This window comes from Chlorocebus sabaeus, chromosome 11, assembly GCF_047675955.1.
Source record: "Chlorocebus sabaeus isolate Y175 chromosome 11, mChlSab1.0.hap1, whole genome shotgun sequence".
NCBI lineage: Eukaryota > Metazoa > Chordata > Mammalia > Primates > Cercopithecidae > Chlorocebus > Chlorocebus sabaeus.
The window spans coordinates 39458379-39485494 of record NC_132914.1 but is presented as its reverse complement, the minus strand read 5'-3'; the positions used below and the strand labels follow the sequence as shown (position 1 = coordinate 39485494).

At 41.0% G+C, this 27116-nt stretch overlaps 1 long non-coding RNA gene across 1 annotated transcript; it reads left to right on the top strand.

Annotated features, from left to right (window-relative positions):
* Positions 1 to 8488: 8488 nt before the first annotated feature.
* LOC103238165 (uncharacterized) lies at positions 8489 to 25240 on the top strand. The gene is made up of 4 exons (XR_005240010.2): positions 8489 to 8872; positions 10957 to 11018; positions 14930 to 15220; positions 24838 to 25240. It is a non-coding gene; the product is annotated as an uncharacterized lncRNA (long non-coding RNA).
* The last annotated feature ends 1876 nt before the right edge of the window (positions 25241 to 27116 follow it).

Genomic DNA, 27116 nt, shown 5'->3' with positions numbered 1-27116 from the left:
CCTAATGCATGCCAGTGAATTGCTCCTGTGGCACCATCGTGGTGAAGCTTCACCACACCCCAGCAAGTGTGCACCTGACATTCCCAGTGAGGAAAATTGCTGAGGGTCACATATCCAGTAAGTGGCAGTGACTGCTCCAAAGCACATACTCTTCAACTATGTTTTATCTTTTATTTCCAGCTCACTCTTTTCTTTCTTTTTTTATTTGTGAGAATTTATGGAGTATTTGAGAAGATGTGTTACATGCATATGATACATAGAGATCAAAATAGAATGTTCAGGGTATTCCTCACCCTAGTGCAATATAGTTTTGTGAAGTATCGTCATCCTACTCTGCTGTCAAATACTGAATTGATTCCTTTCATTTTACTATATATTCATACCCTTTAAACCACTTTGCTTTCTTTTGCCCTCTCCTTTCCCCTGCCCCTCTGCTGGCCCTTCCCAGTCTCTGTTATCCGTATTGCCACTCTCTACGTCCATGAGATCAACCTTTTGGCCTCAACATGTAAGTAAAACATATGATATTTGTCTTTTGTGCCTAGCTTATTGTGCTTAAGATAATGACCTCAAGTTCCATCCATGTTGCTACAAATGACATGATTTCATTTTTTTAATGGCCAAATAGTATTCCATTGTGTATATATACCATATATTCTTTGTCCATTCATCTACTGATGGACGCAAGTTGATTCTCCATTCTAGATATTGTGAATAGTGTTGTGATAAACATGTAAGTGCTGGTATCCCTTTGACATACTGTTTTTTTTCCTTTGGGTAGATACTCAGTAGTGGGATTGCAGGATCAAATGCATACTATTGTTCATTCCACCTCCCCTCCCTACCTGACACTTCCCTGCTTTTCAAACTCTGTTCTTTCTGTGACCCATACCCATCCATCTCAGCTTTGACCCTTTTGGAGTAGCACTTACTTCCTCTTCTGCTCATTTGGCCTTGGACCTCCTGTTATTCTCTAAATGTCTCATCCATGTGTATGTCTCACTACCTGAGAGACTGTAAATTCCTTGAAGACAAGGCCATGAGATCTCTCAACAGGACAGTTTTATGTCAGGGATAGAGTGGTAATTTTTTGATAAATTAAATGTATTATGCATGTGTATTAGTTTCTGGGGCTGCCATAACAAAATACCACAGACTGGGTGGGTTAAACGACAGAAATTTATTTTCTCACAGTTCTGGTGGCCAGAAGTTCAAGACCAAGGTGTCAGCAGGTCTGGTTTCTTCTGAGGCCTCTCTCCTTGGCTTGCAGATGGCCACCTTCTCACTGTGTCCTCACGTGGTCTTTGTGCACCACATTCCTGGTGTCTCTGTGTTTCCAAATTTCCTCTTCTTGTAAGGTCACCAGCCAGATTGGGTTAGGACCCTCCCTAATGGCCTCACCTTAACTTAATCACAATATGACTTAATCATTTTAACTGAATCAGAATGTGACTGTATTTGGAGATAGATTTGGAGCCTTAGAGGCCTTTAAGTGAAGGGCTCTATCTCCAAATACAGTCACATTCTGAGGTACAGGGAGTTAGAGCTTCAACATGTGAATTATAGAGACAAGGCTGACACAGTTGACTTCATAACAGAATGTGTCTTTAAAATAACTCACAGTTGTACTGAATATGAAGTGCTGATCAAAAGTTAGAACATCCTATAAATATATGATCTCATATATAGAGGGATTTAATAAAAATTGATTTCAGAGTTCGCTAGGTTTGATTACAATAATTTCCAGGTGTCCAACAGGTAAGCTGATGATAGCTATGTGGTCTGCCTAATCACAAGTCATGACCCATTTGAGATTTTAAAATAACATTTATTTTACCCAATTAGTTAGCACATATGTGGGAGAGGCCTAACCACCCACCCACTTCTACTCCCTCCAGGTGTCACATCAGCAGGTGTGAATCAAATTAGCAATTTATGAAGGAAGCGGAATGTAATCAGTTACACAATTTTCAGCTGTTCAAATTTAATCCGCTAAATTACATCATTACACAGACCCGTCATGAAGCACTGAAAATAAAACGAAAAAAGCATGAATAAGGGCCTTTCCCTGGGAAATGCTATTATGAGAGAGGTCTTCTGAGTCCTCCAGACCTGAGTGAGGCCTGGCTCTGTCACTTAGTAGTTTCTGAACTTGACAAAGGCTCAGTCTCCTCACCTGGGAAATGGGAATAATAATGATCACTGCACACACAGGTTTTGAGAATTAAATGAGATGTTGAAAGGAAAAAATAATCTTCTGGTATATGAACAGCATGAGAGTAAGGACTTTGTTTCTTCCCTTCACTGCTTTATCTCCAGTGTTTAGAGCAATGACAGAAAATAGTAGGTGCTCACTAAATATTTATTGAGTGAATTAATGAATAAATAAAAGAAAAGAACTTCCACAGAGCAATAGTGATAGCTTTCATGAACATAAGGCAGAGGTTCTCAAGTCTGGCTGCACATTAAAAGTGGGGAGCTTTTAAAAAAAATACCAACGCCATGGCCCCTAACCTACAGAGTCTCATTTATTGGTTTGCGTTCAGCCTTTAGCATTGGGATTTTTTTTTTCCCCCACAGCACATACCATCTTCTAATACACAATTTAATCAATACATCTGCTCTATAATCTTATCATACATACACTAATTGTAATTATGTAATAATAAATATCATTTTTTTTTTGTTTCTAGTTCATCTCTTCCCTCTAGCATGTAAGCTTCATGAGTATAGAGCTTCTTAATGTTTTGTTTCCTGACGTATCCTAAGTGCCTAGAACATACTTAACACCTACATTCTCAATACATATTTGCTAAACAAATGAATGATCAAAGTATATGATCCAAAAAATTTGAAGTAGCTGAAGTTTATTTTTTTTAAGTGCCAAATTTTACTGATTAGAAAGAGAGAAAAGTTCAATCGGTTGGTAGTAGGAGGTGGATTAGAGGGAGGGGCTATCACCACAGCTGGTGGGTGTTGGAGAAGGAATCCCACACCTCCTGGGATGAGTCCTTGGCAGGGATTAGACAATGGAAAGCCCAGGTAAGTCTAGAGGAAAGTTCCAAGGCAGGGGTGCTTGTGATTTTCTTCCTAGGTTAAGTCTGAGAGGACAGAAAGCCACTTAAATCCAGGGCCCCTGCACCAATGGAGTTCCCAGTAGATTAAAAATGGTTGAGTGGTTGGCATGAGCAGAGAAGAATTTACAGCCCATTATCATCAAGTTTCCTAGCCCCTGAAGTAGTGTGGAAGAGTGAAGAAAGTTTTCCGTGCCCTTGGGAGGGGCGAAGAAGTGGCTGAGAGTGGCCAGAGACCCGAGAGGCCTTGCCATCCAGACAAGAAGGCTCCAGGTGAGCAGCATGGTTCTGGCGCCCAGACAGGAGGGCGGAGCCTGCATGGCTCAGCAGCAGCTACAGTGTGGTTAGCTCCAGCACAGTGAAAACCTCCAGCCAGTTATATTAGTAGTGGACACAGCGTGTGACTGGGGCAGATAGAGATGGAGAAATGACGCTCTATTCCAACAGGCAGCTGCTTTAGGCTTGCGACTGAAATAGTCTCTGGGGGGGACCGAAAAAAAAAAAAAAAAGAGTTAAAAGCAGAGGGTGAGAACTTTGGATTAAGTTTTCTTGAAACTGACTAGACTAAGTTTTCTGCTTCAGGTGGAATGCACTTTGAGAGCTAAGGGGGCCAGGATTTTAGAGAAACAATTTTTCTTAAGTTCCGTTTTTGTACATCTGAGTTTGTGACTGCAAAATTTATACCTGTACAGTAACGATCTTATTACTTTTTATCATTATTATGCACTTGGCTCACGTGTGTGTCCAGTCCAGTACTGCCCATCAGGCACGCTCTCCATGGCCTCATCATCACCAGCAGGACACTCACGTGGCTGGCATGCGCGGTTCCTGATCACATGGCCCACTTTTGAAGGCTCCCGTCAGGGTCAGCTCCAGGTGAGCTTCTTGGGTCTTGGACAGACCTTACCCTTTTATTTTATTTGTTTATTTATTTTTTGAGACAGAATCTCACTCTGTCACTCAGAGTTGTGTGTAGTGAAAAATGTCACTCAGAGTGGTGTGTAGTGAAATCTTGGCTCACTGCAGCCTCAACCTCCTGGGCTCAAGCGTTTCTCCCACCTCACCCTCCTAAGTAGCGGGGACTATAGGCATGCACCACCATGCTGGCTAATTTTTTTTGTATTTTTAGTAGAGATGGGGTTTCACCATGTTGGCCAGGCTAGTCTCGAACTCCTGACCTCAAGTGATCCGCCTCCCAAAGTGCTGGGATTACAGGCTTAAGCCACTGTGCCCAGCCAGATACTACTCTTTTAGTAGCTTCAGATGGCAGAGTGTGGAATGGTCGCTGTTGTCTCAATTTCCCAGCCAATGTATTAAGCCTATTTGATTTATGTGGCCAATGATTCCTCAAACTCCAGGATGGCCTTGAGGGGCACAGATGGCTTCAGAGAACTGGGCTGGAGCCCAAATATGGTTTTAGAAGAATGAGCTGGTCTCTCATGCAAAAACACATCTTACCTGAAAATCTTTTAGCTACTTCAAGATTCAACTCAGGTTGGTCTTTAAGGCCTTGTATACAGGAATCTCCAAACATTCCCTTGAAGACACATGAAGTTCCTTTGTTTTCTGTGAGTAGCAGGCTCTTTCAACTGTCTTGGCTGGCTTTTACATATGTTCTTTTGATCGCCCGAACTCCCTGCTTCATCCTTTCCACTCCTGTTCATCCTTTGAGTCCTGGGTCAAATGCTGCCTCCTTTTTGGAACCTTTCCTAACTCTTCTGGGCTCAGTCCAGGGACTCTCACAGCATTGGATATAGTCTCTAAAGCACTTTTCACGTTGTTCTCTAATTATTTATTTTTATACCTATTCCTCCGCCAGTCTGTCAGTTGTTCAAGCCAATAAGTTGTGTGCCTCGTTCATTTTGAGTGTGTGTGTGTGGTGTGTGTGCGCGCACAGAGAATTCCCTGGAAATCACATAGCTCTGGAGTCTTTCTATGGAATATGACATGATCAATATCCTCTCAGGGTAGCAATATGATCACATCCTATTCTGCGGGAAGGTCTTTGAGCACAATGGCATTCCCACCGGAGTCCCATCAAAGGAGCCTTGGTTCCTGAGAACATAGGTGAGTTGTTCCTAAAGTGCGGTTCCCAGTCCCGCAGCCTCAGCGTCACCTGGGCATGTGTTAGAAATGCAGATTCTCAGGCCCACCACGACCAACTGAATTAGGAACTCTGTAGTGGGCCCCAGCAACTGTGTTTTCTTATGCCCTTCAGGGGATTTTGTGGGTGCCACTTCCGGCCTTGGACCCACCCCAGGCATCTCCGTGGTTACAGAGGCAGGGAATCAGGGGCTGGCAGGGAGTGGGGAAGGCTGAGGTGGGTGGAGGAGTGAAGCTCTCCCACAGTGCCTTTCACTCAGTGGGGGTAGAGGAGAAATCCCCAGGGGAGGGATTGTATCTTTCCCCTGTACCCCACTTGTTGCTGTCCTGACAGGTTTTTCCATCTCAGCACTTCCCCTAAAATTCGAGCCCCCTGAGGAGGAACGATAGAGCTATCCCATCTCTCCATGGATAGGATCGCGCTGCTGCTTTGATGGATAAAGTGAGAGCGAGGTGCTGTGGGGACTGGCAGGCTTTGGGGTGTTCTGTGTTGCCAAGGCAGCGCCTCGCTTGAGCCGAGGAAGGGCCTCTGAAGGGGAAAGCGAAGCAGCTCCGCCACCCCAAGGATGCGTGCCGCTGCGCTCTTGACAGGCAGAAGACAGGGAAGTGAATGTTTTAGTATTTTATAAATCATTTGGAGGAAATTATGTTTTATTTATATTCATTTTTGAATGTATTTGAATTTTTATTATAGATATTTTTCAAAGATGCAAGCATTCCAGGCAATCCTGGGGGGACAGGCACCTCAAAAGGATGTGGCAGGGGCCGGCCTGATTGGCTGAGGGGGCAGACATTATTCATATTTTAAAGAGGAGTCTGAAGCTGGCTTTCAAAGGGACCAAATCTGAATGAAACTCAAAAGTTTTAAATCGTGACTGTGAAGTACTTGGATTTGAAAGGAAGAGTTAGTATTAGGGAATCACAGTGCCGCCTGAGTGAAGTGGAGAGAAATCCGGACTGAGAAAGAAGGAGGAATTAGGGATGAATCTTAATGAAAAGGGTTGATTCATTGTGTGGGCCAGGTCCCCAGCTACTTCTTCAAAATTCCCTTTCTCTGGTGTAATTGAGCTTGCAATTATATAGCTGCAAAAACAATAATGTAAGATGGTCCCTGGAATGCAGCTCAGGGGCACCAATTCTTTCACCTGCCTTCATTACCAGTGCACATCATGAAAGCTACTTCCCCAGGGGGATTGATTGTGTGGCTACAGGCACCAATCAATGAAATGGGCCAGAATGATTGTACTGTGTCTGTTACCACGAGGTTCATGTCCATTGGAGATATGACTGGTGTCCCCCTCCTGCTTGAACAGCAGAGGACTTCGATGCTGTTGGAACCAAAGTGAAAATGGACACACAGACATTTTTCTTGTGATTTTGCTTCTACAAACAGGTATTTGCTCAGTTTTTGCAAGAATGTTGAATTTATGGACATAAATGTTCATGACAGTATGAAGTTAGTCATGGTATGTTAAAAGTATGTTCTCAATACATGAGGAATGGCAAATGCAGATAAGGTGCATTTCTTCTCCACCGTACCACTGAAACAGGACATGGGAAAACATTTCAGGGTAGAAAGATGCATGCCAGTGCTGGGTGCTGGTACATTTCTTATACTGAATTTCATAGTTCTCCTTATCATGTGATAGTATGTGATAATGCTAAAAAGATTAGTCCAGAAAGTAAATAATGCCTTTGGGATGGAAAAACAAGACACTTTTTAAATAGTATTTCATTTCAAATAAAGACACTTTTATTGGAGAAAACTATAAATTAAAAGGTTTTAAAGGGCATTTTGAATAACAGTATTAGCTGACATTTATTGATGACTGAGATGTAATACCATGCCTAGAACCTGGTGTTTATGCACCGGTTAATTCAACCCATATTTATTGAGTTATTAAAGTATGCCAGGCACTAGTGTGGGCCATGAAGGTTAACAAGCTGGACCTGTATATCCATTCACACAACTTGTCAAAGTGCGTGCCTGCTAGTTGTGGTTCACAGCTGAGGAATCGAAAGCTCACAGCCACTGTGTCAGAGGTTCTCAACTCTGCTCTAGTGGTGGAATCATGGGGTGGGGGTGGAGGGCCATTCTGCTTTGGAAAAATACTGATGTCCAGGCCCTACCCGAGACTGATTAAATCAGAATCACTAAATATGGGGCTAGGAATTAGTATATTCTTTTGAAGTTCCCTCAGGGCTTCTGATGTGCATCTGGGGTTCATAGGAACACACTGCAAGGTTGCATGGGTCTGCTTAGGGATGGAACCTAAGTCATGAAGTCAGGTGGGTGCAGCACATTAAGAATGAGTAAACTCAGCCTCTGTGCTAGGTGTCGCATTTTCTAAAGCTGGTTGTTATCAGCAGGAATGTGCTCCCAGGGACTCACTGTTTCTCAGCACAGTTCTGCTTTAGGCCCCTCTGTTTCTTGAAAAGTCTTATCAAGGTAAGACAAATATGTGGTCCTCTGAAGGCTTTTCACTTAATAGACTACTACCCACCATGTAGCGTGTGTGCTTTGTAATTTCACTTAAGATATTTGTTATATTTGTTATAGTAATAGGAGTGGCAGAGAGAGTGTGGAGAGAGATAGAAGGTGCCGCTGAAGCCTCCTTTGGTCCTCTTGGAGGATAGCAGGTTATCGCTTTGTTTTCAAATAATGCAGTTGGTAATAAGTTTTTGGATGCATGTGAGCTGTAAATCGTTCTGAAAATTGAACTGAAGATACAATATCGTAAATCTCTTCCTTGGTGGTAGAATATTTATGGGGAGAGCAATATAATCAGTTATGTGGCTGTGCTATGTCTGACATCGGACTGAAGGGGACCCTGTTCCAAGGATCTATCGCCTATTAGAAAATTCCTGTGGGTGAGCGTGCATGTGTGTGTGCGTGTGTGTGTGTGTGTGTGTATAGGTTGGAGGACTCTTTTAAATGGGGATAATCAGATATTTCCTTATTAAAATTAATACGGAATGCATTAGTGGAGCAGGTAGGGGTGCTGGCAGGGCAAGGAGACGCAAGACCCTTTACCCTCCCGGGCAGCCTCCTCCTCGCCTGGATGCTATGTAATTTGGTTCCTGAAATCAATGCTTGTTTGTTTTGGGAACTCACTATCCTAAGAAAATGCACATTTCATTAGACTTGTTTTGAAACTCATGATCATCACTGTAAATACCTCTGTGTGGACAGCAATGAATTAAAACCAAAAGAAGTAGTGAAGTCATGGCAAGCTGTGAGAAGTGAAGATGCAGGCAGCGGTAGCCAACATTGTCATGATGTTTCTTTTGGATGATGACAATTATTTAAAAGGAAGAAAATCTACAATAACTACTTAATGGCTTTCAAACTTTTTTCCTTTGGTTTGTAGGGAAACACTTTTTCTAAAAACAAAATCTGACTTACGACCCCATTGTATAAAACAGATCAAAGGTTGAAGTTGGGGAAGTGACTGAAATCTTTGTCTACTTAGCCTCTCTCGTATCATCTCTCTCCAACACCCCGGATGCACCCCACCCAAGGGTGTGCTGGTCACAGTTCTGTAATTGTTGACCTAGTCCAGCTCTCCTCTTTCAGAGATGAAGAAACCACATCCAGAAAATGTCAACTTTCAGAGAGAAGACAGGGACAAGGATTCTTAAATCCATTCTTGTGCTGCTCCTACTGACACAGAAGAATGTGTGGCTGCTTTTGGGTGAGATAACTCATTTGTTAAGGTAGTATGATTGTTCTCACCTCCTTAAAGTCTTTTCTTAAACTTGACCTTCCTTCCTTCCTTCCTTCCTTCCTTCCTTCCTTCCTTCCTTCCTTCCTTCCTTCCTTCCTTCCTCCCTCCCTCCCTCCCTCCCTCCCTCCCTGCTTCCCTCCCTCTCTCTCTCTCTCTCTCTCTCTCTTTCCTTTTTCTTTTCAGAGTTTCGCTCTTGTCACCCAGGCTGGAGTACAATGGCATAATCTTGGCTCACTGCAACCTCTGCCTCCTGGGTTCAAGCAATTCTCCTGCCTCAGCCTCCCAAGTAGCTGGGATTATAGGCATGCACCACCATGCCCAGCTAATTTTGTATTTTTAGTAGAAACGGGGTTTCTCCATGTTGGTCAGGCTGGTCTCAAACTCCTGACCTCAGGTGACCCGCCCACCTCACCTCAGCCTCCCAAAGTGGAGATTACATGTGTGAGCCACGGTGCCTGGCTTTTTTTTTTTTTTTTTGAGAGAGGGTCTTTCTCTGTTGCCCAGGCTGGAGTGCAGTGGCACAATCATGACTCACTACAACCTCCACCTCCTGGACTTCAAGTGATCCACCTTAGCCTCTGAGTAACTGGGAGTACAGGTGTGTGTGCCCACACACCCGGCTAAGTTTTTGTAGAGATGGAGTTTTGCCCTGTTTTTCAGGCTGATCTTGAACTCCTGGACTCAAGCAATCTACCCATCTTGGCCTTCCAAAGTGCTGGGATTACAGGCATGAGCCACCGTGCATGGCCAAACTTCACATTCTTATTAATAATAAACTTTACTCTGGTTACGTCGTTTAAAATTACAACCCTCCCCATGGTTCCCTATACTTCCTAAAATGTTCTCTATATTTTTTCAGAGTACTTATCACCTCTTTACATATGATACCATTTATATTATTTATTTTTGTTTGTTGTCTGAACCTTCACCCACTCACCCCAACTACAATCTAAGCTTCATGAGAGCAAGGAATATTTTTAAAAATCTATTTTGTCCACTGATGTATCCATAGTATCTAGAACAGTGTCTGACACATAGTAGATGCTCAGTACATATTTGCTGAATACATAAATGTTATGAGCAATGATTATAAGCTAATGAGATGGTCTTCATAAGTTATCCATGACCACCTCACTCATACTATGTATTAGGTTTTACAGGGACACAGAAAAGTCTCCACAAATCTAATTAGCTCAACCATAGTCTCCCTTCAAGGGAAAAGTAATGGCCTTCTGAATCAACACTCCTCTAGGGAAGCCCTGTAAATTTTGCCTTCAGTAGCCTCTGCCTATTGGGAAGATGAAAATAGGTATAACAGGACTACGCCAGGGGTACTTAATTCAGGGATTGCATGAACTTGGAGGAGACAAAAACCCTACTTCTTTATTTTCATTAACTTCTAGCTGAAATTTAGCATTTTCTTCAACTATAAATATAGGCAACAAACCCCAAGAAACTTTGTTGGCCATAAAAACCATGGATTTTTTTCCCACGTTACATCATTGGTTTTGCAGATATATAAAAATAGTATTTTCATTTATTTCCACTTCAAAATTATGGTCATTACTATACCTGTGTGTGTGTGTGTGTGTGTGTGTGTGTGTGTGTGTGTGTGTATAAATAAAAATAAATAATTTATTAGTTAATGCAAAAATAATCACATATATTGCTTCCAATTGGGTTTGGCCAACAGGACAAGATCAGAGGACATGAGAGAGAGGTCAGAGTCTTGATTCCTCTGGCTTCCCTCCTGTGTGGCTGGAGGTCAGCAGAGACTGTACTTGTTGCTGAAGGCCATTGCTCCTGTCAGGGCCTCTCTCCACAGCTCTTTTGGGCCCCTGTGGGTCTGGGGCTGTGATATGGTTTCACTGTGTCCCCACCCAAATTTCACCTTGAACTGTAGTTCCCATAATTCCCACATGTCATGGGAGGGACCTGGTGGGAGGTAATTGAATCATGGGGACATTACCCCCATGCTGCTGCGCTCATGATAATGAGTGAGTTCTCATGAGATCTGGTGGTTTTATAAAGGACTTTTCCCTCTTTGCTAGGTACTTCTCCTTCCTGCCATCACGTGAAGAAGAACATGTTTGCTTCCCCTTCCACCACAATTGTAAGTTTCCTGAGGCCTCCTAGCTGTGCAGAACTGTGAGTCAGTTAAACCTTTATAAATTACTCAGTCTCTGGCAGTTCTTTATAGCAGCATGAAAATGGACTAAGACAGGAGGTAATAATTCTCTGTTCTTGCTGACTCTGTGATCCTTCACCATTTTTGTTTGTTTCTCTTAATCTGCCCCCATAAATTTTTAAGTAGTTATTTCATGAAATGCTCTTTCATCATCCCTTTTGAATGTGCTCTGTTTCCTGCCAAGACCCTGACTGATACACTTCCAAACTAGATCCAGTTCCTCTCTTCTTTAAATCCCCTCCTTCTTTGGGCACTTCCTGTAGTGTAGGATTTTCCTATTAGACAAAAGACATCTCTTGAGCACTTATCATCTGTCAATCAGTCACTATTCTGGATGCTAGGGAATACAGTGATGGACAAGACAGATGAAGCCTTTATCACCTTGAACTAGAATAATGAGCATTTAGTAAGTAAGTGCTTACCATGTGCCAGGTGCTTTAAAAAGTCCTTTTTAAATGTTGGAAGTCATTTAATCCAGACAAGTACCGTGTGGTATATTTGTCAAATAAGGAAAAAGAACTATGGAGAGAGTAAGTAATTTGCCAGAGGTCACACAGCCAAGAAGCAGCAGAGCTGTAATTCTAACCCAGGAGGCCTGACTCCAAATCTCATGCTCTTAACTACATCACTTTATTGTCTCTTACTAGCTTAGCATCTTTTTCAATAACCAGCACATTGCCAATGCTCAGCAAATATTTATTGTACTGATTTGAGTAAATAGTCCCTTTAGGAAAGGAAGATAGCAATGGGATTATGCTTTTGGTAGTTTCAGCAAAATTTTTATTTCAGCAGCTTTCAAGAAGAGTTTGGTTTTCTTTTGTTTTATTTTCAAGTGTTTATCTGCAGTAGCAGGTGGTAAGAAAAAGATTCTCTTCCCCATTTAGCTGAGTAAATATCGAGTCATGTGGCTGGATCTTCATCCCAGCACAATTGTGTGCTCTCACCCTGGGCAGGAGGCAGCCTCATGACACAGCAATGCCCAGTGGGCAGTAGTTGTAGCAAATGTTTAGTTACAACAGCATAGCACCCAACTTGTAATCATTAATATGAACCCATGCAAGAGTTCACTGCAGCTGTGACTTCTTTTCCTGGTGATTCATTCTGTTTGAAATATAATGTACTCAAAAAGCAGCAAAAACTGTAGCTAGAAATCACTGTAATGGTGTTCATGAAAGCTATTGCTAATTTATGGTCCAATTAAAACTAGAAATCCAATTATTGCTGAATAACATAATTGCAAGAAAGTAACTTGAATTGCACATATGTCAGTAATTAAGGAGGAAGCTTTAACAACAAAATCTATTTGTACTATTACAAGGAGGGGCCAAAGAGGCTGAAGATTGGCTCCAGGGTGGGTCAGTGCAAGGAATACCCCAGCAGTTGGGTGCTTACAGTAGGCTCCGAATTTTGTCAACATGGTTTGCTTTTACAGCCTAGCTCATGGGATCCTGGCAAGATAAATGCAGAATTTAAGAGCAGGATAAGGTTGATCTCTGAATCACATCCTATGAAGCATCAAATACACCATGAGCCCTGAAAAGTTAAATATTAGAAGGTATCATTTGTTAAACACTTGAGATGCTGTAGAAAGCAGTTGGCAAAATAAATGTCAAATATTGTACCTTTACAGTTCAAACTCTGATTTTGACCTTGCAGTTAACTTTACTGCATTGATTATGTTACTTCCAGTGGAGTGGCCAGGTTGGTGACAGTCTGGGTTTGGAGAGACAGAAACTGGGCATATCCAGTGTGTCAGCTATTAAGAAAGCTGCCTTGGGTTTTGGCAAGGTCTTGCTGCCCAGCAAATGATGTAGTCCTCTTTATTTGCATGGTCTGCAGAGGGGGCTAGCAGCATCTCTTGCAGAACCCCAGGCAGGTGATTCATTTACTGCAGAGGCAATCAGGTAATGTGAACTCTTACTGAAATATAGTAGGGCTGCAGTTCTCAGAATGCGTGCGTCAGAGTCTCCTACAGGGCTTGTTACATACATACAGATGCTGGGCCTGACCACCTCAGTTTCTGAGTCAGTAGGTCTGGATTAGGGTTAGGGTCTGAGATCTGCATTTTTAATACGTTCCCAGGTGATGCTGATGATGCTTGCTGGTTTTGGGACTACACTTTTTTGAGAACCGCTGTGGTAGGATAGATGATAGCTGGGTCCAGTGAGGAGGAGCTAGAGTTAGGAGTGTGAAAAGTTTGTTGGAGGGTAAAAGCTGTGTGGAGAGGAAAGCTGGAATCAGAAGCCGGGCTGGGCATGGTGGTTTATGGCTGTAATCCCAGCATTTTGAGAGGCTGAGGCGGGAGGATCACTTGAGCCCAGGAGTTCTAGACCAGCCTGGGCAACATGGCAAAACCCTCTCTCTACTAAAAATACAAAAATTAGCCAGAGTTGGTAATGCATCCCTGTAGTTCCAGCTACCTGGAAGGCTGAGGTGGGAGGATCACAGAGGGCAGCTGATTTGGGAGGGGCAAATTAGCTGGCAAAGGTTAGGAAAGGGGTCAGAGGCTTTGCTAATCAGATTGGACTTTAGAGTATGGCTCCAGCCCCACTGAGCATCAGGTATGTGAAACAGATAAGCAACTACATACAGCTTAAAAGTAGTAGTAATAATGGGCACCATTTCTTGAGGTCCTACTATGTGCCAGGTGTTTTAGTTAACTTTAATTTTTGAAGTAGGTCTGTGAGGAAGGTGATATCATCCCATTTTACTGAGAAAGAAACAAGAGCTCTGAGAATTTACATGTTATCCTGCTGCAACTTCAACTGTGTCTGATCCCAAAGCCTGAGTCCACCCAGGAATGAGCGAAGGTGATGTAGGGAGGGGCTGTGGCTCAGATAACTGTGAGCAGCAAAATGTTTTCAGAAGGATCTGGCAAGACAGAGACTTCTAACATCTTATGTGTTCCTGTCAGGATTGGCTCAGGACCTGGGCAGAGGTGAGTTTTCTGGTAAAGCCTTTACTCGATACCTCTGCTGAGTGTGTGGGGAAGTAGGAGCCAAGAGTTACAGCCATTTCCTTATAAATCACAATCCCTAAATGGGAGGCAAACATTTAGTCTTAATCATAAAGAGGTAAGATACTTATATTAGTTTCTCATGGCTGCCATAACAAATTAAAGAAAACTGGGTGGCCTGAAACAACAGCAATGTATTCTCTCAAAGTTCTGGAGGACAGAAATCTTGGATCAAGGTGTTGGCAGGACCATACTTCCTCTGGAGCCTGCAAAGAAGAATCCATTTTTGCCTTTTCATCTTCCAGTGGCCTCAGGCATTCACTGGCTTCCTTGACGTAAGGCTACATCACTCCAGCCTCTGCCTCCATCTTCTTGTTACCTTTCCTCTATGTGTTTTCTCCTTCTTTGTCTCTTATTAGGACACTTGTCATTGGGTTTAGGATCTACCCGGGTAATCTAGTTAGATCTTATCTCAGGACTCTTAATTACATCTTCACTTTTTTTCCAAATAAGGTCACATTCACAGATTCTAGGGGTTTGGATGTCTTTTTGAAGGTCATTATCCATTCTACTACAATCCTTAAATAAATGTTTCCTAAGAAATCAAGGGTAAAAGTTGTTAGAATGTTTACACAAAATAACTATTGTTTGTGAATGGATGATGTGTTTTCTAAAAAGTCGTAATTGAGTAGTTTTCTGTGGACTCTGAAGCCCAGATTTTACAAATAATATTTCTGGTGGATACTTACAAAGATGGTCACCAATACTTCCTCCCAACAATTTCTCCCTATCCTTGTGGAAGGATGTCCACATCCAAAGGTAGGCTGTATTTTCCTCTCTTTGCACCTGACCTGACCTTGTCACTTGCTTGGACCAACAGAATGCAGTGAAGGTGACCTTCTGGATTTCTGAGCCTGGGCCTGGCAACTTCTGCTTCACTTCTTGGGAGCCAGCTGCTTTGAAAGAAGATTGAGCAAGACAGCTGAAAGATATGTAGAGAGAGAAGCCAAGAGAGTGCCCAGCTATTCCAGTTACACCTACAGACTCACCACATGTATGAGTGAAGCCATCTTGGACTTTCCAGCTGAGCTCCCAGCTAAAGGCAGCTGCAAGGGTGATCCCAGCTGATGCCATGTGAAACAGAAGAACCATCCACCTGAACCCAGCCAAGGTACCGAATTAAGAAAAATAACAAATTGTTGTTTCAAGTTAGTAAGTTCTGAGGCAGTTTGTCGTGTCACAATAGGTACATAAAACAATGCTGTAAATTATGTCATTCAAAAAGTTTTACATGGGCTAAAGGAAATGAAATGATAATAAGCACTGTATAAGCAAAAGAGTGTTTGATAGTGGGAATGAAAGTCTTTAGTGGTTTGCCTTGGGCATTGTTCAGGATCTCAAAAGAAAGTATGCACAGGACACAGAGAACGTGAAGCTATGTAGGAGGAAGTATCTCTCATCTCTGGCTTTGTTTTTGGAAGTATAGCCTCAGGGGAAGAATACTATAGATATCATGACTTGGAGTTCTGGTTTTATAATGATATATTGTGCAAACCTGGAAAGGTCATGCATTGTCTCTGAGCCCCAGTACAGAAACATTTGTGTGGCTTATAATAACCATTACTAATTATGAGGCCCCTGATGCATGCCAGTTCTGCATATGACTATTTTCATAGCAATCCTAATGAGAGTATTATCCTTATTTTCAGACAAGGAAGCACTGGCTCAGAGAGGGTTACGGTTTGCCCCAGATCACACAGAGATGGGGAAAGAAGGGTGGATACAGGTATTCAAACCCCAGGCAATTAGCTCCACTGTTGTGCTTTTTCTACTGTGCTGTATCCATGGGCTTACTTCTCCCCTTTTTGGCTGGAGGCAGGTGACAGCCAGCCATTTGAGCAGGTCGTATGGTCAATCACTATTCACTGGGGCACTTGGGCAGGGATTCACAGGCATCTGTAAAATCACCCCAGAATGTCTTCTTACTTTATAGCTTATCCATACATATCTTTCTCCTCTAACTGGTTTTTCAGCATCATTTCTGCTTCTTCCTCTTCCACCCCTCTGGTGTGTTTGGTTTGAGTTCATAGCTGGGAGTGATGAGGTGGAGGGAGACCTGTGAACAGGGATAAGAAAGTAGAAACACAGGATCCTGAACAGCTTTGGAACTAACTGCTAGAGATTTTTATTCTTTGCAATGTTTCTTTTATCTATTACCCCCTTGAGCTTTCTATCTTTACCCTGGTTTGGCCTGGCACTATCTTTAGCAAGGAGCTCCTTATCTGGCTACCCCTCAGTCTCTCCATCATCCTGTTTATCCTTCCCACAGCCACCAGAGTTGTCTTCCTATGCATAAGTTCGACAATGTCATTTGTGTGTTCAGAAAACTTTCATAGCTTTTCATTGCCTATGGAATAAAGAAAAATATTTTTAAAATGTAGGATGTGAATAACATGTATTTATGGCTCATAGTAACTATATTTACTAACTGAAATAAACAGAATGTACAAATCACAGCATCCATTTTGTTCTATTCTGTTTAGTTCTGCAGTGTCTGAAGCTACATATGCCAGAGGCCCCTGGCTTGGGAGGGAGGAAAGCTGTTTTACTCCCAACACAGCTCAGACAAAGTTAACCACGTGAGTTTGTTTATGTTAGCTTAAGTCTCCCTGTGAGAGACCAACCCTAGCTTGTGCAGAATCCTATGAAGCATTTCATTTTTTTTTTTCTGAAAGAAAGTATTAATGAAATACTTGTTTTGTGCATTATTGTCATTATTATTGTATCCACTCTTGACTAAAAGAGAGTACAAGAAACTATTGCTCACTTGCTTTCTATGTGGGGAGAATGGGCCATCCCTGCCTCTTTCCTATCTCTCTTTGACTTTGCTATGCAAATTCACACTTAATTTAGGATAACACTGGGTTTGATCTAGAATTCACTTCTAATGAATGATGGAAGTCTTTTGGTAAAGACTCTGTTCAGGAAGTGTTTAAAAAGTTTTATTTATTTGTATATTTATTTATTTATATTATACTTTAAGTTCTGGGGTACATGTGCAGAACGTGCAGGTTTGTTAAATAGGTATGCATGTGCCATGGTGGTTTGCTGCACCCATCAACCCTTCATCTACATTAGGTATTTCTTCTAATGCTATCCCTTTCTTGGGCCTCACCCCCAACAGGCCTTGTTGTGTGATGTTCCCCTCCCTGTGTCCATGTGTTCTCACTGTTCAACTCTCACTTATAAGTGAGAATATGTGGTGTTTGGTTTTCTGTTCTTGTGTTACTTTGTTGAGAATGATGGTTTCCAGCTTCATCCATGTCCCTGTAAAGGACATGAGCTCACCCTTTTTTGTGGCTGCATACTATTCCATGGTGTATACGTGCCACATTTTCTTTATCCAGTCTATCACTGATGGGCATTTGGATTGGTTCCAAGTCTTTGCTATTGTGAACAGTGCTGGAATAAACATCTATGTGCATGTGCCTTTATAGTAGAATGATTTATAATCCTTTGGTTATATACCCAGTAATGGGATTGCTGAATCAAATAGTATTTCTGGTTCTAGATCCTTGGGGAATCGCCACACTGTTTTCCACAATGGTTGAACTAATTTACACTCCTACAACAGTGTAAAAGTGTTCCAATTTCTCCACATTCTCTCCAGCATCTGTTGTTTCCTGACTTTTTAATAGTCACCATTCTAACTGGCGTGAGATGGTATCTCATTGTGGTTTTGATTTGCATTTCTCTAATGACCAGTGATGATGAGTTTTTTATCAAATGTTTATTGGCTGCATAAATGTCTTCTTTTGAAAAGTATCTGTTGATAACCTTTGCCCACTTTTTGATGGGGTTATTTGTTTTTTTCTTGTAAATTTGTTTAAGTTGCTTGTAGATTCTGGATATTAGCTCTTTGTCAGATGGACAGATTGCAAAAATTTTCCCCCATTTGTAGGTTAACTGTTCACTCTGGTGATAGTTTCTTTTGCTATGCAGAAGCTCCTTAGTTTAATTAGATCTTTGTCAATTTTGGCTTTTGTTGCCATTGCTTTTGGTGTTTTAGACATGAAGTCCTTGCCCATGCCTATGTCCTGAATGGTATTGCCTCGGTTTTCTTCTAGGGTTTTTATGGTTTTAGGTCTTACATTTAAATCTTTAATCCATCTTGAGTTAATTTTTGTATAAGTTGTAAGGAAGGGGTCCAGTTTCAGTTTTCTGCATATGGCTAGCCAATTTTCCCAACACCATTTATTAAATAGGGAATCCTTTCCCCATTGCTTGTTTTTGTCAGGTTTGTTGAAGGTCAGATGGTTGTAGATGTGTGGCATTATTTCTGAGGCCTCTATTCTGTTCCATTGGTCTATGTATCTGTTTTGGTACCAGTACTGTGCTGTTTTTGTTACTGTAGCCTTATAGTATAGTTTGAAGTCAGGTAGCGTGATACCTCCAGCTTTTTTCTTTTTGCTTAGGATTGTCTTTGCTATGTGGGCTCTCTTTTTGGTTTCATATGAAATTTAAAGTAGTTTTTTCTAATTCTGTGAAGAATGTCAATGGTAGTTTAATGGGGATAGCATTGAACCTATAAAGCACTTTGGGCAGCATGGCCATTTTCATGGTATTGGATAAGCTGGTTGTTCCTCAAACATCCCAATAGATAAGGGGTATGTTAACCAGGGATGTTCTTGCTCAAACCTTCTCTGGAGCATGTGGATTTTAGTGGGCTTTCATGCTGGGTAAAAGCCCCTCCAGTTAGCAGAGAGAAAATGGTTGTCACTAACAACCAAAGATTAACTCTAGGCTGGTGTTGCCGTAAAAATATATCAACAATGCTAATAATTTTTGTTTTGAGACAGGATCTCACTCTGTTGCCCAGTGGGGAATACAGTGGCGTGATCCTAGCTCACTGCAGCCTTGAACTCCTAGGCTCAAGCAATCTTCCTATCTCAGGTTCTTGGGTGGCTGGGATGACAGGCAACAAGTCACTTTGATTGTTTAATGTGCAAAGAGAACCTGCCCTGAAAATCCTATTTCTCTGGTGTGTTTGGTTTTAGTTCATAGGTGGGAGTGATAGGGTGGAGGGAGACCTGTGATCAAGGATAAGAAAGAAGAAATACAAGTTGCTGAATAGCTTTCCATTCAAAAGCAATGGGTGCAAATGGAACAGAATTTTCTGAGGTTTTTTTTTTTTTAGACGGAGTCTCCCTCTGTCGCCCAGGCTGGAGTGCAGTGGCCGGATCTCAGCTCACTGCAAGCTCTGCCTCCCGGTTTCACGCCATTCTCCTACCTCAGCCTCCCGAGTAGCTGGGACTACAGGCACCCGCCACCTCGCCCGACTAGTTTTTTTGTATTTTTTTAGTAGAGACGGGGTTTCACCGTGTTAGCCAGGATGGTCTCAATCTCCTGACCTCGTGATCCGCCCGTCTCGGCCTCCCAAAGTGCTGGGATTACAGGCTTGAGCCACTGCGCCCGGCCCGAATTTTCTGAGGTTTTATCATCTATTCCAGGTTTCCCCAGACTTTTCAATACCAAGGACCTGTTTCTTAATAGACACTTCTCTCATGTACTCAGGCTTTAAGATATTTTGTCTCCAAAATGACTTTATTAAGCAATAAATAATATTTTATTAAATAACAACATGTGATCGTCAATCAGATGTCTGATGAATGTGAGTTGGTACAATTGTTGCCAAAAGCAGATAAACTTTTTGTTATTGTTGGCTTGTGCAGATGTATCATTTGATTTTTGTTGGACTCTCAGAACCATAAAAATACCTAAGGGCTGGCATTTCCACTTTCCCAAATTTCTCTGTGTCCAAGAAACTGTGGTATTTATTACTAGGTTATTTTATAATCTTTCTAGATATGAAGTAACTGTCTTAAAATATTAAAAAGGGTTAAGTATACAATCTTGGGTGTTACAAAGTTATCTGATGGACTTCTGCTGAACGCTGGCCAAAGACAACCCAAAGGTAACTGAATTATGTGCACTTAAAACTAATCTGTGCCAACCTGTCAGGAGAAATTTATAATTTCATTTCTAGAAATAGGATAAAGAAATGAAGTAAAGTCTAATTACAGTGTATAAATTAGGGAAATCAACTACTTCTAGTTTGCTTCTGAATGAACTGCTTTCTATTTGGCATACTCAAGAGCGAGGTCTTCCCTTTAATACACATTGTGAAATAATTGCTCTGGTGGAAATCAGAAACATGTAATGTAATATATTAGTTTTACTCAATGATTCTTGAAAGGTGATACCTCAATTAACAAATCTTTAGGGAAAGAGGAAGTATTGAAATAAATATGCTCCAATCTCCTTCATAAATCAAGCCAGACAGTACTGCCTCTAGGCATTGGCAAGACAAAAAAACAAAACAAAACTGAGCAGAGTGGTTTTAGCCCTGCCCAGATGTAAGCGAACAAGGCTACCCCTTGGCAAATTTATAAAATGTTTCAAAGTTCTCTTTCTCCACCTTTTACTTTCTGTTACCCTTTGACAGGCTGCCTTGTTTCTGACTTAAAGAACTCCATACTTTTTTTTTTCCATCAGAAATTGGTTTTGTATCCATTGTATTTGTTAATACACAGAATGTTAATTTAATGTGAATGAATTTTAATAGATATGGTAAACCAAACCAGTCCTTTGAATTCAAGCCTTTTATAAATACAAGCTTTGTGAATCCTTGGGCTCTGAGCTGCTGTAGCCCAAGCATCTAGCTCAGTTCCTGGGAGGCAAATCACAGAGGGTAGTTGAATGAATAATGAAAGACTTGGTTCCTTTGCACTTGAAGGAATCCAAGCGGGAGTGGCAGAGGGAAAGGCTTGGGTGCGGTGGGGAAGCAGGGGAGGCTTAGTGAAGCCGGTGAATTGAAATCTTAGTAGGTCTCCTCTGAGAATAACCTTGACTTAGTTCCTCCAGGGTATCTGATAGATATGTCAGAAAGGGGTGGGTTTCTTCCCCTTCTTCCTACACCCCTTTTTTTTGGTCTCTGTAGAAAACAAGGAGGGACTGTGGTTCCTAGGGTCAGAGGTGCTTGTACCTCTATAAATAACTATAAAATAACTTTTATAGTTATTTTGCTCAGCTACCTAACTTGCTGGGTTCAGGGTGAAATGAAAAATGAGATTATTAAGAATTTCATGCTCTCATACACTGCTGGTTGGAATGCAAAGTGATGTGGACACTTTGGAAAAGAATCCAGCAGTTCCTTAGAAGCTAAACTGAGTTACCATATGATCCAGCAATTCTGCTCTTAGGTACAGACCTGAGAGAATTGAAAACATATGTTTACATAAAGACCTGTACATGGATGTTCATAATAGCATTATTTATTATAGCCCAAAGTACAAACAACCTCATGTCCATTAACTGATGAATGAACAAACACAATGTGGCATAGCTATGCAATGGGATATTGTATACATTGTATCCATACAATGGAATATTATTCAGCAACAAAAAGTAATGAAGTGCCGATACATGCTACAAGGCATATGACGCCTGAAAACATTATGCTAAGTGAGAGAAACCAGATACAAAAGGCCACATGTTGTGAGATTACCTTTATATGAGATGCCCCAAATTGGCAAATCTATAGAGGCCTAAAGTAGATTAGTGGTTTCCAGGGTCTGGGGGAAGGGTGGAGTGGGGAGTGACTGCTAATGGGTACAGGATTTCCATCTGGAGTGATGAAAGGGTTCTGAAATAAGATAGTTGCACAACCTTCTGAATATACTAAAAAAAGATGGATTGCACACTTTAAAGGGTGATTTTTATGGTATGTAAGTTATATCTCAATGAAAACATTAAGAATTTCAAGACAGCAGTAGCAGAGCATTAAAGCGAGCCTTGAGCCCCTCTGAGTTCAGGTCTCTGCGAAATCGTACCAATGCACACTCACGCAGCCGACCCTGCCTTCGGTCTCTTAAGCCCTCCCACCCTTTGCCTCCTCTCTTCCTAACTCATGTTGCGTATTTTCTTCCACATTTAATGCTGTGTTAACTAACACATGGCATGTAAAGCAGTTGAGGATACAGTGATTGACTATCTCAGTTAGCCAGGGATTGAGGGATTGAGGGATTTCCCGGAAGGTGGGACTTTCAATGCTAAAACTGGGAAAAATCCCAGGCAAATTGGGAGGAGTTTGTCACTCTAGTGGTGCAGAAAACATTATTTTACATAATGATTTCTCCAAATTGAAATCCTGAAGCACATCTCCAGGTTTCTGATTTCTACCAGTGATGATGGGAGTGTGGTGTGTAGCATTGGTCCTGGGCCCCATAGTTACTTTATTTGTTTGATAGAAATTCAGAATTTCAGGCCCCTCCCGGGCCTACTGAATCAGAACCTACATTGTAACTAGATCCCCAAGTGACTCACATGTACGTTAAAGATCTATGCCGTGAGGTGAAGGACAAATGATGGCTGAGCAGAGAGAAGATACAGGCTCTGGTGCCGAATTTGCCACTAGTTGGCTGTGTAAACTCAGACAAGTTGCTTAACCTCTCTGGACCTTGGTGTCTTCATTCATGGAGCACAGAAGTTGGATTCTTACAGCTAGTGATTAGTGAACACATAAATATTTTTTATATGCATCTGGATTTGAATAACCCAGACCTACTTAACTCCTAAATTAGAAAACTCTCCTTTGATCATTTACTAGCTTTGTAACTTTGATCAGATGACTTTCAGTTTTCTCATGAGGGGTTATTGTGAAGAATAAGAAAAGTAGCATTTACAAAGCGCCTGGCTCAGGGTAGACTTGTCATTATATGGTAGTTTTTACTTTTTGTGTTACTAAAATCTAAGCTTCTGATAAGACTGTACATTAGAATACATCTTCATGAAAAGAATTGAATCTGGATATCCTTTTTGTTACTGGAAGAATCCTTGTGTCTGGAGTTGAAGAGCATGTAGACTCTTGGTGTTAGGTGAAAGAATGTATTTGACTCCTGATTCCTTCTTATTTAGATGATTTTAGCTTGGAGGTTTCCTACAAGTTCAGTCTGCATCTACTCAGCACCTAAATCTTGTCTTAGGATACAGCTATCAGTTACACGGAAAAATATCAGGAAAAACACCTGCAAACAGGATACATCAATATGGTTTTCATGGTTAAGCAAGCTAAGCTTTGATCTTTGGAAAACACTGGTGACTGAAGTTCAGAGCTTGCGGTTTTCTGTGCGGGCTGGATTTTTCCAGTTAACAGAGGCACGTGAACGGTTCTGAATCTATACGGTCTTTGTTGGATATTTTTTGTTGTTCTTTGGTTCCAGCATTCCATCAGATTTACATGTGGGAGATATAATTAGCCATAGACTGATTGCAAAGTATCAGCCATAATTTAAAAATGTGAATTAACATAAAATGGCAAGCATTAAAAGTTAATGCTAACTTGATGCTCATTTATTTTTGCATCCAAATGAGCCTTATTAAGTTACTTAGTCCATCTAAACATCAGGGTTTTTTTCTCATACGCCAAGTTGTGATAACAATTTCTTATTGTAAATGCTGATAACACTTTTGAAAAGCGCAGGTTCAGTCTGCTGTTGATAATCAATTTTCAGCTTCTTCTGTGACCTGGTTTAAACTGACATCACTGTACCGTTTGGCATCTTAAAGTCCCGAGTACTTTTTAAAGGGCCTTCTAATGGAAATTATATTTTGACTGTCAAGGTCCTGTGGTTTCCTTCACTGTCAGCATGATCAATAACTTTGGGCAGGTGGATGGAGTGCAGATGGGAATGGAATGTATGGAAATGTAGCAGGCCTATGAGATGTGGGCTTAAATAAGCAAATCAAGCCAATTGGCTTAGAATTATGATGGCTGGCTTTCTAATGCATATTCAGGGAAGGCTGAAAAAATGTATGAAATTTAATTGTACCATAAAGCTGTCACCAGAAAATATATACTGAATACCAAGCAGGGTAACGTGTCTTCTGGAGAGTTAATCTGTGAAAGTTAAAACAATTCAAAGAATGTTACAGTGGAATAAGTCATAGAAAGAAATAGGTGGTGCTAGGGAACAGTTTTTGGAACAAGAAACAAATCGCACAAACTCAAATTTAATGAATGAAGCACATTTGATAGCTTATTGTCATTAGCAATTTCCCTATTGAATATGTAGAAAAATTTGGGGAAAAAGAGTGTAAAAAGTGAGGCAATTTTAACATTTTCTATGCCAAAGATTTAAGACAATGTATCCACAATATTTAGATAATCATTAATATTGTAATACTAGATGCTTTAGTATTAATGAGTGGAGTTTTGCTACTTTATGGTAAAAACCAATGTCTCTGTAAGCCAGACTGAAAATCCCTGATACTGCATCTAGTAGAGAGATTGCTTCTCACACTTCAGTGTGCGTGTGAATCACCTGGGGATCTTAAGGTATAGTTCTTTTGGTATTTTTTTATAGAGGTAAAATTCACATAACATAAAAGTAATCATTAACCATTTTAAAGTGCACAACTCCATGGCATTTAATATGTTTACAGTGTTGTGCAACCATCACCTCTATTCAGTTCCAAGACATGTTTTTCTTCAAGGAATCTCTATGTCCATCAAGCAGTCACTCCTCATTCCTCCCTTGCCCTCAGCTCCTGACCACTACCCATCTGCTTTCTGTTGCCATGGATTTGCCTGGTCTTGATGCTTCAGATAAATAAAGTCATACAATACGTGATCTTTCATGTTCTGGCTTCTTTCACTAAAATGCAGATTGTGATTCCAAAAGTTTGGGAGCAGAGGCTGATTTTCTTGCATTTTTAATTCCCTCCCAGGTGATGCTGCTGCTGCTGGTGTAAAGATCTTGGATAAGGCTGCATCTCCTGGGCGGAGGCACTGCAGTCCAGTGAGCATCAGGGAAGACTGGACCACTGATTCTCTGACTTCCTGTTGAACCACTGATAGGATCAAGTGGACTTGTTGGCTTATTGGTGCTTAGAGACATTGAGGATACCCAATAGATCCTTTCCACAGAATTGTGTAAAACTTCAGAACATGTACATTGTCATTTATGCTTTATTTTGTCAAATAATTTTTGCCATCTGTATCAGAGTTGGCAAAGTGTGGCCTGGGGGTCAAATCCAGCCCACTGACTGTTTTTATAAAGCCTGCCAGCCAAGAATGGCTTTTATTTAAAAAAAAAAATGGTTGAAGAATAATCAAAAGAAGAGTAATATTTTATGGCACATGAGCATTATATAAAATTTAAATTTCAGTGTTCACAGATAAAGTTTTATTGGAAGACAGCCAAGTTCATTTGTTTACATATTGTCTATGACTGCTTTCATGATACAATAGCAGAGTTGACGGAGACCATATGGCCCATAAAGCCAAAAATATTTACTGTCTGGTCCTTTTCAGAAAAAGTTTGCCAACCCCTTATGTATATGATGACTTCAACCTGCAAGTACAGAATAAAGACAGTGAGATAACCTGCAAAGTCCTCATGAAGAGAAAAGGCATGCACTATTAGGTATATAAACCAGAAGTTAAACATTACCAGAAAAAAAAAAAAAAATCAACTCATAGAGATGAGTTTTACAAAGCAGAGCTTTTAAAGAAGTCCTAATTTCCTAGTCAAAACAAAGAGCTAAAAATCAGATTTCTGCTCTTGACCAAGAATTAAAACCTTCCTTCCTTCCTTCCTTCCTTCCTTCCTTCCTTCCTTCCTTCCTTCCTTCCTTCCTTCCTTCCTTCCTTCCTTTCTTTCTTTCTTTCTTTCTTTCTTTCTTTCTTTCTTTCTTTCTTTCTTTCTTTCCCTCCCTCCCTCCCTCCCTCCCTCCCTCCCTCCCTCCCTCCCTCCCTTCCTTCCTTCCTTCCTTCCTTCCTTCCTTCCTTCCTTCCTTCCTTCTTTTCTTTTCTTTTCTTTTCTTTTCTTTTTCTTTTTCTTTTTTTTGTAATCCACTCTTGGCCATCTCTTGTGAGCCTCCTCACATTTCCATAGCTGTAAAGCTGTATGTGAAAATGTCAAGTGCTTTTTAAGAATGGATTTTACACTTGCCATTTTCAAGTGCAATGGATTTACACTTCAAAAAGTCAGACACAACTTCATAATTGAATTTCACCTGATCTTTTCAAGTGCGAGGTCCTGGAACTTGGCGTCAAGGACAAGCTCAGAACTAGACTTTTTACAGGTGGAGTCTCTCCTGCATTCAAGCCTTTAAAGTGAATAACAGATGACTTATGCAGCTGAAATACTTTTGCATTCCAGCCTAAATTATTGATGGAGGTTCACAATGTTAATTTTCCTGGTTTATTTTTTGATATTAAAGAAATTATGGGCTGGGTGACCTAGGATTTGTGATACACCCACATCTGACTGGCATAGCCACTAGGGTAATTTTTAAGGAAATGATAGTTTAAGCTTTAGGGATTGTCTCAGGTTTTCATACCTAAAAGATTAATGAACTAGAAAAGCCCAAGGTTGCCCCCAAGAAACCTTCAGTGGAAGTTACTGACTGTACCCAGAATGTCAATCATTTGGAAGACAGACATGCACACACATCTAAACTTTCACAAAGATGTAGTCTTTGTGTCTCTTGAAGAATAAAAAGGAATGTATCTAAATTCCGAGGTTCTAGAAAACTTTTTTTTTTAAAGGAACAAATCAGAAATAAATGAAACACGTTTTTTTCTGACTCACAAAAAAACTGTTAGCCCAATATTTTGGCAAAATTTGCATTCTTTACATTAATGCAAATGCACTGACTTGAGTTTTGTGTCCTTATTTGCTTCTGATATCTTAGAAGACTGCATGTAAATTTTTCTAAGGCATAGTTACATATAAAGTATGAAAATATTTGTAAATGTGCCCTAAAGGTACACCTTTCTTTAGGACGCAAGTTCTACATAGTTATTCCTTCTGCAAAACCTGATGAATGATATTTGAAATTCAGAGGAAGCAGTGGATAAAAGAAGCATGAAGTCTCCTGGCAAATGGAGAGCAGAAGTTACACCAACATGTTCTCTTCTGTGTCCTCCTAATGTTCCCTACAGGGAGTTAGCCAAACTGAAACGTCTGAGTTCTCCATAGGACCACCCTCACATCTGATGC